The sequence below is a fragment of the Pan troglodytes genome, chromosome 6 (genome assembly GCF_028858775.2).
Source record: "Pan troglodytes isolate AG18354 chromosome 6, NHGRI_mPanTro3-v2.0_pri, whole genome shotgun sequence".
Classification (NCBI taxonomy): domain Eukaryota; kingdom Metazoa; phylum Chordata; class Mammalia; order Primates; family Hominidae; genus Pan; species Pan troglodytes.
The window spans coordinates 22,241,640-22,256,575 of record NC_072404.2 but is presented as its reverse complement, the minus strand read 5'-3'; the positions used below and the strand labels follow the sequence as shown (position 1 = coordinate 22,256,575).

General features: G+C 36.3%; 1 long non-coding RNA gene across 1 annotated transcript in view; it reads right to left on the bottom strand.

Moving 5' to 3' along the window:
- Positions 1-6,132: 6,132 nt before the first annotated feature.
- LOC107975711 (uncharacterized) overlaps positions 6,133-14,936 on the bottom strand; it is a 30,987-nt gene continuing 22,183 nt past the window's right edge. Inside the window, exon 4 of the long non-coding RNA XR_001719093.4 lies at positions 6,133-6,208. This is a non-coding gene — a long non-coding RNA (uncharacterized LOC107975711). The remainder of the gene's footprint in view (positions 6,209-14,936) is intronic.

Sequence of the window (14,936 nt, the reverse complement as noted above, 5' to 3'; positions counted from 1 at the left end):
ACATTGACATATATATCAATAACAAGAATGAAAGAAAAATTAACAGCATACACACAAATGACTAATATATAGTATGCTAGACCTAAGCCAAACATGGACATAAAACCTTTAAAAATATCTGTTTGCAGGCTGGGCATGGTGGCTCACGCCTGTAATCCCAGCACTTTCGGAGACCGAAAGTGTTGTATTACTGATTTCATTTTTAGGAATGGGATTAGGTACTTAAATCTGAGACAGATGTCTAAATTGAATGGCATTATCAGTGGCACAGACATATTAAACCAAAGTGTATTGTTATTAAAACTGATCAAGAGTTTGATATGCATGTCACCTGACTTCAAACTATACTGCAAGGCTACAGTAACAAAACAGTATGGTACTGGTACAAAAACAGGCACATAGACCAATGGAACAGAATAGAGAGCCCAGAAATAAGGTCACACATCTACGACCATCTGATCTTTGATAAAGCTGACAAAAACAAGCAATGAGGAAAAGATTCCCTATTCAGTAAATGGTGCTGGGATAACTGGCTAGCCATATGCAGAAGAGTGAAGAATGGGCCCCTTCCTTACACCATACACAAAAATCAACTTGAGATGGATTAAAGACTTACATGTAAAACCCAAAACTATAAAAACCCTGGAAGGCAACCTAGACAATACCATCCTGGACATAGCAACAGGCAAAGATTTCATGACAAACACACTAAAAGCCATCACAAAAAAGCAAAAATTGAAAAGTGAGACCTAATTAAACTTAACAGCATCTGCACAGCAAAAGAAACTGTCAACAGAGTAACCAGACAAACTACAGAATGGGAAAAATATTTGCAAACTACTCATCTGACAAAGGTCTAATATCCAGCATCTATAAGGAACTTAAACAAATTTACAAGAGAAAAGCAAACAGCCCCATTAAAATAAATGAACAGACATTTCTCATAGGAAGATATACATGAAGCCAACAAGAATATGAAAAAAAGCTCAATATCACTGATCATTAGAGAAATGCAAATGAAAACCACAGTGGGATAACATCTCACACCAATCAGAATGGCTATTCTTAAAAAGTTAAAAAATAACAGATTGTTATTTCTGAGGTTGTGGAGAACAGGGAACACTTATACACTGTTGGTGGGAGTGTAAATTAGTTCAATCATTGTGGAAAGCACTATGATGATTCTGCAAAGAGCTGAAAGCTGAACTACCATTAGACCCAGCAATGCCATTACTGGGTATATACCCAGAGGAATATAAATCATTCTACCGTAAAGACACATGCTTGCAAACATTCACTGCAGCACTATGCACAATAGCAAAAACATGGAATCAATCTAAATGCCCATCAATGACAGATTGGATAAAGAAAATGTGGTACATATACACCATGGAATACTATGCAGCCATAAAAAAGAACAAAATCATGTCTTTTGCAGGAACATGGATGGAGCTGTAGGATATTATCCTTAGCAAACTAATGCAGGAACAGAAACCCAAATACTGCATGTTCTCACCTATATGTGGGAGTTAAATGATAAGAACTTATGAACACAAAGAAAGAAACAACGGACACTGCGGTCTGCTTGAGCAGGGAGGGTGGGAGAAGGGAGAGGAGTAGAAAAGATAACTATTGGGTACTTGGCTTAATACCTGGGTGATGAAATAATCTGTACAACAAACCCCTATGACATATGTTTATCTATGTGACAAATCTTCACATGTACTTCCAAACCTAAAATAAATGTCAAACCCCCTCCCCCAAAACAAAAAACAAATGGACAATAAAAGAGTTTGATATGGCTTAAACATAAGTTACTATAAAAACATAGGCATCATGATTTTCAGAAGAAATAAATTTCTTTTTAAATATTTGTCATTAAATTCATATAAATTAAAAAATTTTTTTAACCTTGCAACATTGGCAAATTTGTCACAAAATGGTCATTCAATTCCTTTTATTCATTGAGATGTTAACCCAAATTTGGCATTCAATGACAGCCAAAACACTGAACCCAGCCATCCACTAACCAGCACTTTTAAACAATCCTTTACAATCTTTAATCAAAGCTATATTTTATGTTAAATAGTTTACCACTTTTACTGACCTGAACTTCCTGTATAATTGTTTGCTTTACTTCCTCCCTCACTTTTCAAATGTGGTTTATAAGTTATAAAATAATTTCTTTGCTTTTTTTGGTTTACTTTCTTAAGCTCAAAGGGCTTTACAAAACTTTCTTGCCTCAAATTTATTTATTGTAAACCTAAGACAAAAAAACTGCAAAATGCATTTAATAATCTAGTGAAGGATTGCAACTTTGCCTGTTCATTGACACTTTCTTTCCTAAGTTGATTAATTTTGTCTACTTTTTTTTTTTTTCAGATGGAGTTTCACTCTTGTTGCTCAGGCTGGAGTGCAATGGCACGATCACAACCTCCACCTCCCAGGTTCAAGTGATTCTCCTGCCTCAGCCTCCAGAGTAGCTGGGATTATAGGCATGCGCCACCATGCCTGGCTAATTTTGTATTTTTAGTAGAGACGGAGTTTCTCCATGTTGGTCAAGCTGGTCTCGAACTCCCGACCTCAGGTGATCCGCCCTCCTAGGCCTCCCAAAGTGCTGGGATTACAGGCCTGAGCCACTGTGCCCAGCCTTTGTCTACTTTTTATACTAATAACAGTTTACATTTAATCTTTGACTGAGTTTGACATTTAAAAAATAATAAAGTTTTCAACTGGACTCATCTGCAATTTTGTAATGTAGTAACTTTATACAAGTGACTTTCAAGACATGTGAACTTGGAAACAGATCTGGGATCTGGATTAGACTCTGCGGCTACTAATTTGTTGGGTGAATTTGCACTTGTTTATTCAGCTTCGTAAAGCTTCACTTACTTCATCTGTAAATTAAGAGAGTTGAACTAGATAATGTCTAAAGTATCTTCCCTCTGTGAAATATTCACATTCTATTGTCTTAAACAATATGGTCATATTTACAGTCACAGAGACATACACAAAGGCAGATTTGATTCATGCTACTCTCTACTTTTGATTCTGTCCCCAGCGCACTCAAATGTGAACTTTTGCAATAACATTTTGGTCAAACTTGTTATGGAAGTTGACATGGTCTATCATAACCAATAAGGCAGGCAATATAGAATGAAAGTGGAGACTCAGCTTCAGGAGGGCTAAGACTAGCTTGTTATCAGGCATTTCTTACTCTTAGTCCAAACTTGATCCAACACCAGGAAAATGTTAAGGATCTGGGAGAAGGTGAGGAAACTCTGTACAAAACAGATTAGGATTTTTCTCTGTTAAAAAACTCTATTACTACTCTATTACCTCTTCCCTTCTAGAGAAAATACTATAAAGTGGCTGGAACATATAATGAGAATTGGGTTTTATTTTAAAATAATGATGTTATATTTTGTTGAAAGTTTTTATTTTAAAAATTATATTACATATTATAGGTGAGATAGTGATACTTCTAGTCAATATATTTTATAGTATTTGAAATTCATTAATCTACTCCTTTATTTAGTAATTGTTGAAAACCTAGTCTGGACCCTTTAGGTTCTAAGAACACATTGGTGTACAAAAGGCAATCCAATTAGGAAAAGAACAAATATCCTGTGGCAAAATGTAAAGGCAAATACATATAATCCCATTATTAAGCAAAATTTATATATGTCATTGCTGTGATCCATCACCTAAATTGTACTATCTGGACTTAAAACAAGAAGAGTATATGTCAGAAGGTATTGCTAATATCCCCACAAACATTTGAGATAAACCACAGCAAATAATAATAAGCATAGTGGAAAAAAACTTTCTTTTTAAAATTAATTTAATTTACTTTAATTCAGTTTTAGATTCATGGGGTACATGAACCTGTTTGTTACATGTATGTGTATATTGCATATTGCTGGGGACTGGGCTTCCAGGGTAGCCATTATCCAGATAGTGAACACTGTACTCAGTAGGTAGACATCTTTCTTTATGGTTGTAAAACTTGTCAAATAGAGCTGAACCTTTATTTGTAAGCAGACAAAATCTTAGCATAACTTCTTGAAAAGGACCTATCTTCTTGTTTCAAATTGTTAGAAATTTTATAGAGATTTTTCCCTTTGATTATAAACTATTCATGTACTCATAAGTTGCTTTTTGCAGCCCGTCTTCTTCTAAGTATTCATATTAAAGATAAAAATTCCTGTTTCATGTTAGTTTCCATGTATTACGTGAAGCCATTTCATTGCTAATGATGGCATGAGTTTAAAGGCAATAGTTGTAGAAAAATTAAACAATCAAAATATGTGGAGACTGGTCCATCTGGGCCACTAAATATTGCTTCTATCCATTATTTAGAAAGATATTTTAAAATAATTATACACATTTCGAATACTGGTATTGTAATCAATTTGCTCTGCAGGGGGGCCTGTGATGATAGAATGATCTGCCTGGCTGCATATGGTAAGGTCTCAGGAAAGCAATCTCCAATAATATGGAAAATTTTATGGATTACATTGGATGATTCCAATGCTATCATGTAAGCCATGCTGTTATTTTATAAGTTAAGCTGGTTCTCAGCTATTAACATATGTTTGAGGGCAATAATTTTTTTAAAGACTTGAATTGCATTTGGGTAAATATATATTATTTCCCCATTCCTCAATCCATATAATGGGGGGAAAATCCAAGAAAATGCCTCCAGCAGATGTTGGAGCTGGAACAAGGCTCTTTTTTGATCATTGTGTTCTTTTAGAGTTAAGACATTTATGATTCAGTTAATATTATTAAACCAAAACAAGTGTGGTTACTGAACATTCCAGGTTAAGACTTTTTCTGTTGTGTTTTATTCTCTCTTTCATTATCAGTAGTAATGATAGGCATGTTCAATGGGAAGATGACCATGATACCAAGTAGCTGTATGTTAAGCTGAAGTGAAGAGCTGGGAAATGCTGATAACAGGGAAAAAAGGCTTGTAAGGATGTACAATCAACATGATAGAATAGCCCTGGAATGAGTTCTGAAAAGCCACAGTCCGTGAGGAATGCTGCCCAGACTAGGAGCCTTCGAACCCTATAATTTCAAGGCTATCCAAAGACCTGCTGCTCTCTTTTCCTGGCTAACAAAACAAAACAAAACACCCCTTTGCAGCTCTTCCATAACTACAGATACCTAATTTCTACCATTAAAATATTATTTTTATTATTTAAAATTTTTGATTCCTCTCACATACAAACATCTCTAGAAGAGAAAACATATTAAGACAAGGTTTGCAAACTCAATACCTACTCAGAGCAATAGGTTGGGAGTAAGGCAAGGCAAAATGGTGGAGACTGTAGAAAAGCTGTATTAACAGCTCCAAATCTACTCCCAGACACAGCCAAATACCCTCATAAATCCAAATCTTTTTTATAAATTTTACCAATTTTTAAATGCTAGTCGCAAATTTTAGAAATATCCTGTACCTGCCAAACTGTATATACCTGCCGATTTGCTGGGATAGTTGAAGCTGTCCTATGGGCTGTATGGGGCTTCTTAAATCATCTCTCAGAAGTTAAGAGAGCGGAATGCTAATCTCAAGTCTGCTCTCCTGAATGGCCTTGGAAGATTAAGCTAAAATGTAAGCTTCCTGAAATCTGAGTTGACATCTCTATTTTAGTTAGTATTCCAAAATGAAACAGAAGGCACGCTCAGAATAAGTTAGGGAGGACTTATTTACAAGGAAACTAATCATAAAAGTCTGGATGGGGAAAGCACAGGGCAGAGCACAGAAGCCCAGGGCCAGCAACAGCAAAGCTGTCACCACCCCCAAGCCCTACAAAAATGAGGGATGAGTTGAGGTGATGCCTGGAAGGTGAGAGCACACAGGGAGAGAAGCAGTGAGCTGTGGTCAGTCAGAGGAACCTGCAAAGCGAGGGGGCCAGGGGAGTAATAACTTTGTCACTTTCCTTCCTTCTCCCAATTGACCTCCTGCCAGAGCTCCCCCTTGGCTGGGAGCTGGTGAATGTAACCCTACAGATCAGCCTTGGGCTTACCTTTCTTTGCAACATCTGAAAGAGTGTATTGCATTCAGTTGGCATTGAATTATTATAGAATCTCTTGTTTTATTTTGTTTTTCATTTCAAAAGGTAGATATTAAAATGCCCTCCAAGGTCCCTTTCAACATCAATCTTCTCACTTCATTACTTTATACTTGAGATGAAATCTGAAAGAGAAAATTTGGGAGAAGTTCTGAGAGCTTTGAATGTCTTACACTGAGGTCAGATATCAAGTCCTTCAAGAAACAAATAAACCTAAATTAAAGCCAAAAAAGACATAAAAACCGAGGATTTTTTTTTTCACAGTATCATCATGTAGCCTATGAAAAACAGGAGAATGTTAAGCATAGATCCCTGTATACCCTGAGGGTTTTTCACTTGTTTACATTCTAGAGTCGGGATAGAGATTGGCTGTTTGGGGAGGGTGTTTTTATTTTTGTTTTAGAGATAGGTGTCTTGCTATGTTGTCCAAGCTGGCCTCAAACTCCTAGGCTCAAGTGATCTTCCTGCTTTAGCCTCTCCAGTAGCTGAGACTACAGGTGTGAGCCACCACACCTGGCGGCTGCTTGTTTTTGTTATTAATGTTATTAGAGGTTTTAATAACAACCATGTCATTAGAATATGCAGTGATTGGTGAATGATTAAATGCACAGTTTCTATTTGAGGGTTTATTTCAAAATGGTCACTCAAGCTTTGGAACAAGACATTAATTGAATAGAAACAATATGCTTTATAAATCCATGAAAAATTAACTGAGAACAATGACTCATCAACTATGTTAATACTCACCAAAAGGCATTGTCTAGAACACAAATAAATACTATGCTAGGCTTTTTCCTTATCCTAGAAAAAGAAAGCGTTTGAATCTTGGAGCTTTTAAGTTTGGCTGCCATTGCAATCCTTGGTGAGAGTAAAAAGCCAGAACTAAAACGTTAGGGTGGAAGGTTTATAGCTTAGAGGTAGGGTAGCTGCTTAACTCCTACATGATTTCAAAACATGTAACTGTAACCCATTCACTTTGTACCCTCCAGCAATCATCATCATGACCCATGCACCACACAGAGTTGTAGAAGGACATCGCTAGGGTTCCACATGCAGCTGGTCTCCTCCCGTGGGACAGTGATGATCACATCACAGTTTCACAGAGTGGGACAGATGCAGGGAATGATGACAGCAGTGTGCCAAGCCACTTTAGATACACATCAAAGCCAATCTTGAAACTTGGCATAGGTGTAGAATGATGGGAAATGAAGCACGCGGCTTTCAGAATTTCAAATACTCACTCTAAGGGGAAAGTACTGCATAGATAAAAGATGATGAGACAGAATGAACAGCTGTGCCAGGCTTTGCTTCGTGGTTACACTGCCGAGCAGTCTTTAGATGTGCAAAGGAGAAAAAGCACCGCCAACTTTGCAATTTCTTCTTCACCTACATCTGATTGCATAGAAATAACAACTTTGTAACTGGAATAGTTCCCTTTTCCTCTTATTTCACTCCCTTAACTTCAGAGGCCATATGTTAAGCTTAATCTATTTATGGTAATATTACTTGATCAAAATAAAGGCTCTAGAATGCTGGAATCTTAGGAATCAGAACACACACACAAAGTTTAAATGAGGCCGGGCGCGGTGGCTCGCGCCTGTAATCCCAGCACTTTGGGAGGCCGAGGCGGGCAGATCACAAGGTCAGGAGATCAAGACCATCCTGGCTAACACGGTGAAACCCCGTCTCTACTAAAAAATACAAAACATTAGCCGGGCGTGGTGGCGGGCGCCTGTAGTCCCAGCTACTCCGGAGAATGGCGTGAACCCAGGAAGCGGAGCTTGCAGTGAGCTGAGATCGCGCCACTGCACTCCAGCCTGGAAGAGAGAGCCAGACTGTCTCAAAAAAAAAAAAAAAAAACAAAGTTTAAATGAGAAATTCATGGAAACCTTACTTGTATTTTATTTGGCATATTACTAGATAGTAGTGCATAGTAGTGAAGAGTATAGGTTCTGAAGCCAGATACCCGGATGTGAATCCTGGCCTTGCCACTTAATAGTTGATTACTTTGAGCAATATATGCCTGAATTTCCTCATCTATAAAAGGGATAATTATGTCTACCTTAGAAGAGTTAACATTTGTAAGAGCTCATATCATTAGTTTTTACTGCTGTTATTATTATGTGTCTTAAGTTGAGATTAGCTATTTGAGTGAGGGAAAATGTCCACTTGAATAGGGAGTTTATCTTCTCCAAGTCCTGGCTGCAGAAAGTAGGCTCAGAGAAGGATAGTGAGAAGCAGAGGAAAGAAGGAAGAGTTCAAAAGAAAGGAAGATTTGAGGTGAAATATCGAAGTATCTTTTGGAGGACATTCTGGACTGATCTTTTTAATTTTAAATAAAGATAAAAAGCTTTGGCCTTGTGTTAGTTTTCCAAGAGGGAGTTTTTCTTTTACTGTAACCATGCCTTTATTTATTTTCTTTTTGAATCATCTTAAGCTTTCTTTTCTTGGCTATGCTGTCATTTCCCATTTATTTCATGTATTTGTGTAACACAAAAATTGATATAAGAAACATTTTTACACATTTATTCTTTTACTGTTCTTGCTTACTTTACCAGTATATCACCAGTATATCACTTCAGGGCTCACCCTCTTGTCTGTTTCTTCTACAAAAGAAACAAATGCAGCTTCATTCCTGTTTTTTTATAATGCCAACAAAATATATTAATCCAATCCTAAATGTTCATATTATTGCTTTATTCTGTTTTTTTCCTTTTATTATTGATGTTAACTGATGGGTTGTTGCTCCCTAAGGTCGTGTCTAATTATTTTAAACAAGTTCTTCCCAAGAATAAAGGAATTTTGAGCACCTCTCCCCGTGTATGTTTTATTCATTTATTTATAATTATATAACCATATTAATTTATGTACATTATGAAATACACGTTTAAAAACAGATATTGAATGAGACAAAATTGAATACAAATTTTCTCCCTACACTTCAATAGTTTATTAAAGCTTAAAAAATAATAATGTTACTGGTGTGGCCTAAATGTCTGTGTCTCCCCAAAATTCATACATTAAAATTGAATCCCCAATGTGATAATATTAGGAAATAGGGCCTATGGAAGGTGATTAGGTTATGAGGGCTCTAACCTCATGAACGGGATTACTGAACTTATAAAACAGACTCCAGAGAGCTAGCTATTCCCTTCAGTCATGTGAGGACAACTAGAGTTTCCATCCGTGGGGAACAGGCCTTCACCAGACATCAAATCTGCTAGTGCAGATTTTATCTTAGACTTCCCAGTCTCCAGAACTCTGAGAAATAAATGTTTATTGTTTATAAGCCACCCAGTTTACGGTATTTTGTTATAGCAGCCTGAATAGATTAAGGCAAACATAAAGGAAGAAGAATATGAAACAAGTAAACTTGGCTACATTATTTGAAAATAATAAACCACATATAATTTTGGAAAATGCATAAGATTTTATAGTGTCTATCTGAACTATATTTCGAAGCATTTCTGGCACATTTCTCAAGTCACTGTTACTACTCCCCTTGAGTGATCTGTGCCATCAGCACTTGAACAGTACAAATTATAGTTCCTATCATCACGACCTGATTAATCCTTCCCTTATTTACTAGTTTCTTTGACATATATTTTTCTTCTACATGCCAAGATGGTTTTATGGAGTAAAATCCGGAAGAGAATCTGAATGAAAATAAAATATTTAATATCATTCCAAAAGGCAATGGCAAAATTCCAGGAAAATGTTTCCTGCTATATGTGGAAATATATTTTATTCTTGGTATCACAAGAGGCTATTTGGAAGAAGTATAAATAGAGGCTTTGTTGCTAAAGATTCTTTCAGCATAGTTTCCTGGTATAAAGGTAATAAACCATTTTTATACCAGTATACTCTTTATATGCTTGGCAAATTTGCCTGATAGCCTTCAGAAACTTTATATCCTCAATTAATGGCTTCATTTGATATGAATATTAATTCTTCACTCGTGTCTTTTTTATATTGGAAAAGGAAGAAGGCACACTGGGAACATTAAAAGTTTGTGTCTATAGATGAAAAAACTTTGCTTCTTTTTTCTTTTCTATATGAGAAATAAAGTATAATTTCATAATTTTGAAATAGTATCTAGCTTTTTTCTTTCCTGTTTTGTGTTTGTTTCCATAGGAAAACCCATTATTATATAAAGATTAAACCAGGCTTGATTAGTAAGCAGTTGCTATTACAACAGTACATGTAAACCTTAGAATAACAATCAAACTCTATGGGAATGGAAATAGAAGTGTTATTATTATTACTGGATGACCATATCATCTATTGCCTATATTACCTCAGCCACATAATTGAGCTCTTAATTGCACTAGGCTTTAGGTGCAACATTTTTTTCTTTAATTAGATTGGAATTTCTTGGAGGGGTAGACCATGTTTTGTATCATCTGTGCAGCTCTTTAATAATAGGTTGATACCCTCTTAACAAGGAAGAATGTTATTCTTGTTTTTCCAAAGCATAGAATCCTCAAGTAGGTGAGGAAGTTGGGGCTGTTACTTTTGAGACCCTCAGATAGCAAGATGGCCAGAAGTGTGATGTCTTATTCTTCCCACCATGGGAAATGTCCCACGAGCCATGGCAAGAAGGCCCTGGCGCAGCTGCACCTTCCTGTCGATGCTGGGCCATGCAGTCAACTCCTGAGACCTGGTTGGCTGGGATCCCTTTGTAATAGGTGACTGCTAAATAGGCAGTTGTGAATTAATCAATAGAAAGGTTAGGTGTTGGTAAGGTTTGCTAGAAGAGGGAATACAGCATGTGTCAGGGATATCTGAAAAGCCTTTTTCATGTGGATGATATTTTCCCTTATTTTCTTAACATGCTTTCCCAATTTTTTTTCAGGATCATTATCTCAACTCAGTGTGGCATTCCCACTTCTCCATTGTATTTCTTAATTCTGTAATTCAGTCCTTTAAGGAGGTAAAATCAGCATCCCAGGCAGGGTTTTGAAACTCAGACAGATGACAAGTTACAGTGCATACACACTGTCCTTCACACAAAGAATCATTGTCTAATAAAACAGAAAAATCTCAACAATGTGGATAAAACAAAGTAGGTTTTTGTGAAAGTCTCATTGATTCATCTTCTCTTTGATATGGTTCTCATATGTCAAATAGGGTTTTAGGGCTAGTTGAGTCAGGCAGTTATATTATGATTGTTTTACTCCTTTTTTCTTGGTCCTAAACTTCTTTCAATAATGCTCGTAAATTATTTTGCAAGCCACAGCCAAAAAAGGCAACAATATTGACATATTCTTTTAACTTGATGAACCTTGACAGAGCGTAAACAAGCTCTTTACTTTAGCCATGATATAATAATTTAATTTGTTTTTTCTTGAATAAATTGTCTTTTTCCACTCCAAATGGGACCTGAGATTTAATGGCCCCTGGCAATGACCTATGGTGAGTAAATAGTTTACTCTTACACAAAATCTAGCTTAATTCTAGAGATACAGAACATGGCCCATAAAATGTGTCAGCAATAAGATCAGAGAAGCAGAAAGTATTCTCAAATTCTATTCTTAACCCCATCTCTGAGCCACAAAGACTTGATAAAAGTCATTGTTTCACCTCCATTTCTTCATTTTGGTTAAACTGTGTTATTTGTGGAGAAGAATCATGCATATTATTTATTACCATAGGTTATATGATATAGTTATTATGTGACAGGGACTGTCATATTGGCTGTGGTTAAATTGATTCTCTGTAGTATCAACTGAAATAAATAAATCCACAGGCAAAATATATCAATTGAAATAGAAATATATTCTAAATTTTTCTATTTCAATTGAAAATAGAAATAGAATGAAATAGAAGAGAAACATATTCTATTTCAATTGCATTATATTTTGACTTTGGTTTTATTTATAAAGACTAAGAATCCTGAACCTAATACTGAAGGGGGAGGCATAATCCACAAGAAGAAAAACTTAGTTAAAACCACAGGAAAACGATGTAGAGGTAGCGTACAATGTGCTTATATGAAGTCTGAGTTCTTAAAATCTTTTCTGAGGAAGGACATTGCCCATAGACAAGGGGACTAGGATTGAAAAAAATGCATCCCCTATTACTTAGAGCAGTGGTCCTCAAACTGTGCTTTCCAAATCAGAAGCCTCAGTCTCAAGTAAGAACTTGTTAAATACTCAAATTCTGTGGTCCCTCTCCAGACACACTGAATCAGAAAATGATTCTGAAAAAAATACGCTTTAACAACACCTTCAAGTGATTCTGATGACACTTCAAAGTGAGGCCCACTGGCTTAGTGTAAGGCTGGCTAGATACCATGAGGAGGCACAAAATAAGCGATTCACTGGAGGTCCAGTATGGCATTGCTCTATCATTAAAGAATGTAGACAACCTGCTCAGCCCTGGGTTTTTGTTTGTTTGCATTTTAAAAAATTAATGAACTTAATTTTTTTAAAGAGAAATTTTAGGTTCACAGCAAAATCACGAGGAAAGTACAGATAGTTCCCTTATATTCTCTTTCCCCTACACACACACACAAAACAAAACAAAACAAAAACCAAAAAAACAAAAAAACTCCCCTACTATCAACATCCTGCACCAAAGTGGTACATTTGTTACAATAAATGAAACTACTGAACCTATATTGACACACTTTACACGAGGATTCACTCTTGGTATTGTACCTTCTATCGGTTTTAGCAAATGTATAATGACATGTGTCCAAAATTTTAGTATCATACGGAATAGTTTCACTTACCTAAAAATCCTCTGTTTGCTACCTATTCAGCCCTCTGTCCCACCTAACTCCTAGCAACTACTGATATTTTTACTGTATTCATGCTTTTGCCTTTTTAGCATATAATTGGAAACATAAAGTATGTAGAGTTTTTTAATTGGCTTCTTTCACTGAGTAATATGCCTTTGTCTCCCCCACATATTTTCATAGCTTCGTACCTCATTTCTTTTCAGCACTAAGTACTGAAGTACTTTTATTGTGCCAGCTTATTTATTCACTTGCCTACTGAGGACCCCTTGGTTGCTTCCAAGTTTTGGTTATTATGATTAAAGCTACTATAAATATCCATGTGCAGCTCTTTGCGTTAACAAAGTTTTCAGTTCATTTGGGTAAATACTAAGGAGTGCGATTAATGGATTTTATGGTAAAAGTATGTTTACTTTTGTAAGAAACTGCCAAACTGTTTTCCAAAGTGGTTGTACTATTTTTGCAATCCCACCAGCAATGAATGGGAGTTTCTGTGGTTCTACATCCTTGTCAGCATTTGGTGTTCAGTGTTCTGGATTTTGCCCATTCTAATAATGTGTAGTGGTATCTCAGTGTTTTTTTAATTTGCAATTCCCAAATGATATATGTTGCGAAATATTTTTTCATATGCCAATTTGGCATTTGTATATCTTTTTTAGTGAGTTATCTATTCAGATATCTAATTTTGGCATTTTAAAAATAGTCATTGACTGGGCATGGTGGCTTGTGACTCTAATCCCAGAACTTTGTGAGATGAATGCAGGTGGATTGCTTGAGCTCATTAGTTTGAGACCAGCCTGGGCAACATGGCAAAACCTTGTCTCTACAAAAAAAATACAAAAATTAGCCAGGCATGATGGTGTGTGCCTGTAGTCCCAGCTATCTGGGAGGCTGAGGTGGGAGGATGGCCTGAGACCATGAGGTAGAGGTTGCAGTGAGCTGATATCGTGCCACTGCATTCCAGCCTGGGCAATAGAGCCAGATATCATCTCAAAAAAAAAAAAAAAAAAAAAGACTCTGTGGGGGGAGGGGGAATTGTTATGTTTTTACTGTTGAATTTTAAGAATTCTTTGTACATTTTGGATAACAGCCCTTTATCTCTTTAAAAAACTATCTCCTCATCTGTAACTTGTCTTCTCATTCTCTTGAAATTCTCTTTCACAGATCAGAGGAAGTATTTAATTTTAACAAATTCTAGTTTATCAGTTATTTCTTTATGGATAATACCTTTAATGTTGCATCTGAAAATTCATTACCATACCCTAATTCTCCTAGGTTTTCTCCTATGTTATTATTGTCTAGCAGTTTTATACTTTTTCATTTTGTATTTAGGTCTATGGTACATTTTTTAATTAATTTGTATGAAGGGCGTAAGGTTTGTGTCTAGATTCATTTTTGTCCATGTGGATGTCCAGTTGTTCCAGCATAATTTTTTGAAAATACTATCTTTGCTTCATTTTATTGCTTTTATTCTTTTGTCAAGGATTAGTCAACTATATTTACGTAGTTCTATTTCTGGGATCTCTACTTTGTTCCATTGACCTATTTGTCCATTTTTTTCACCAATACTATGTTGTCTTGATTACTGTAGCTTTATAGTAAGTCTGAAGTAAGGTAGTGTCAGTCCTCCAATTTTGTTCTTTTCCTTCAATATCTTGTTGGTTATTCTAGATCTTTTGCCTTTCCATATAAGCCTTAGAATGAGTCTGTCAATATTCACAAAATAACTCGTTGGGATTTTTTTTTTTTTTTTTATGAGAGGGCGTTTCAGGTTTTGCTCTTGTTGCCCAGGCTGAAGTGCAGTGGTGCTATCTTGGCTCACTGCAGCCTCCACCTCCTGGGTTCAAGTGATTCTCCTGCTTAAGCCTCCTGCTGAGGATTACACCTGGGATTGTAGCTGGGATTACATGTGCCTGCCACCACACCTGGCTAATTTTGTGTATTTTTAGTAGAGACAAGTTTTCACCATGTTGGCCAGACTGGTCTCGAACTCCTGACCTCAGGTGATCCATGCACCTTGGCCTCCCAGAGTGTTGGGATTACAGGCATGAGCCACTGCACCTGGCCTCAGGCAAGTGTTTTTTCCATTTTTTCAGATTTCCTACATAGAT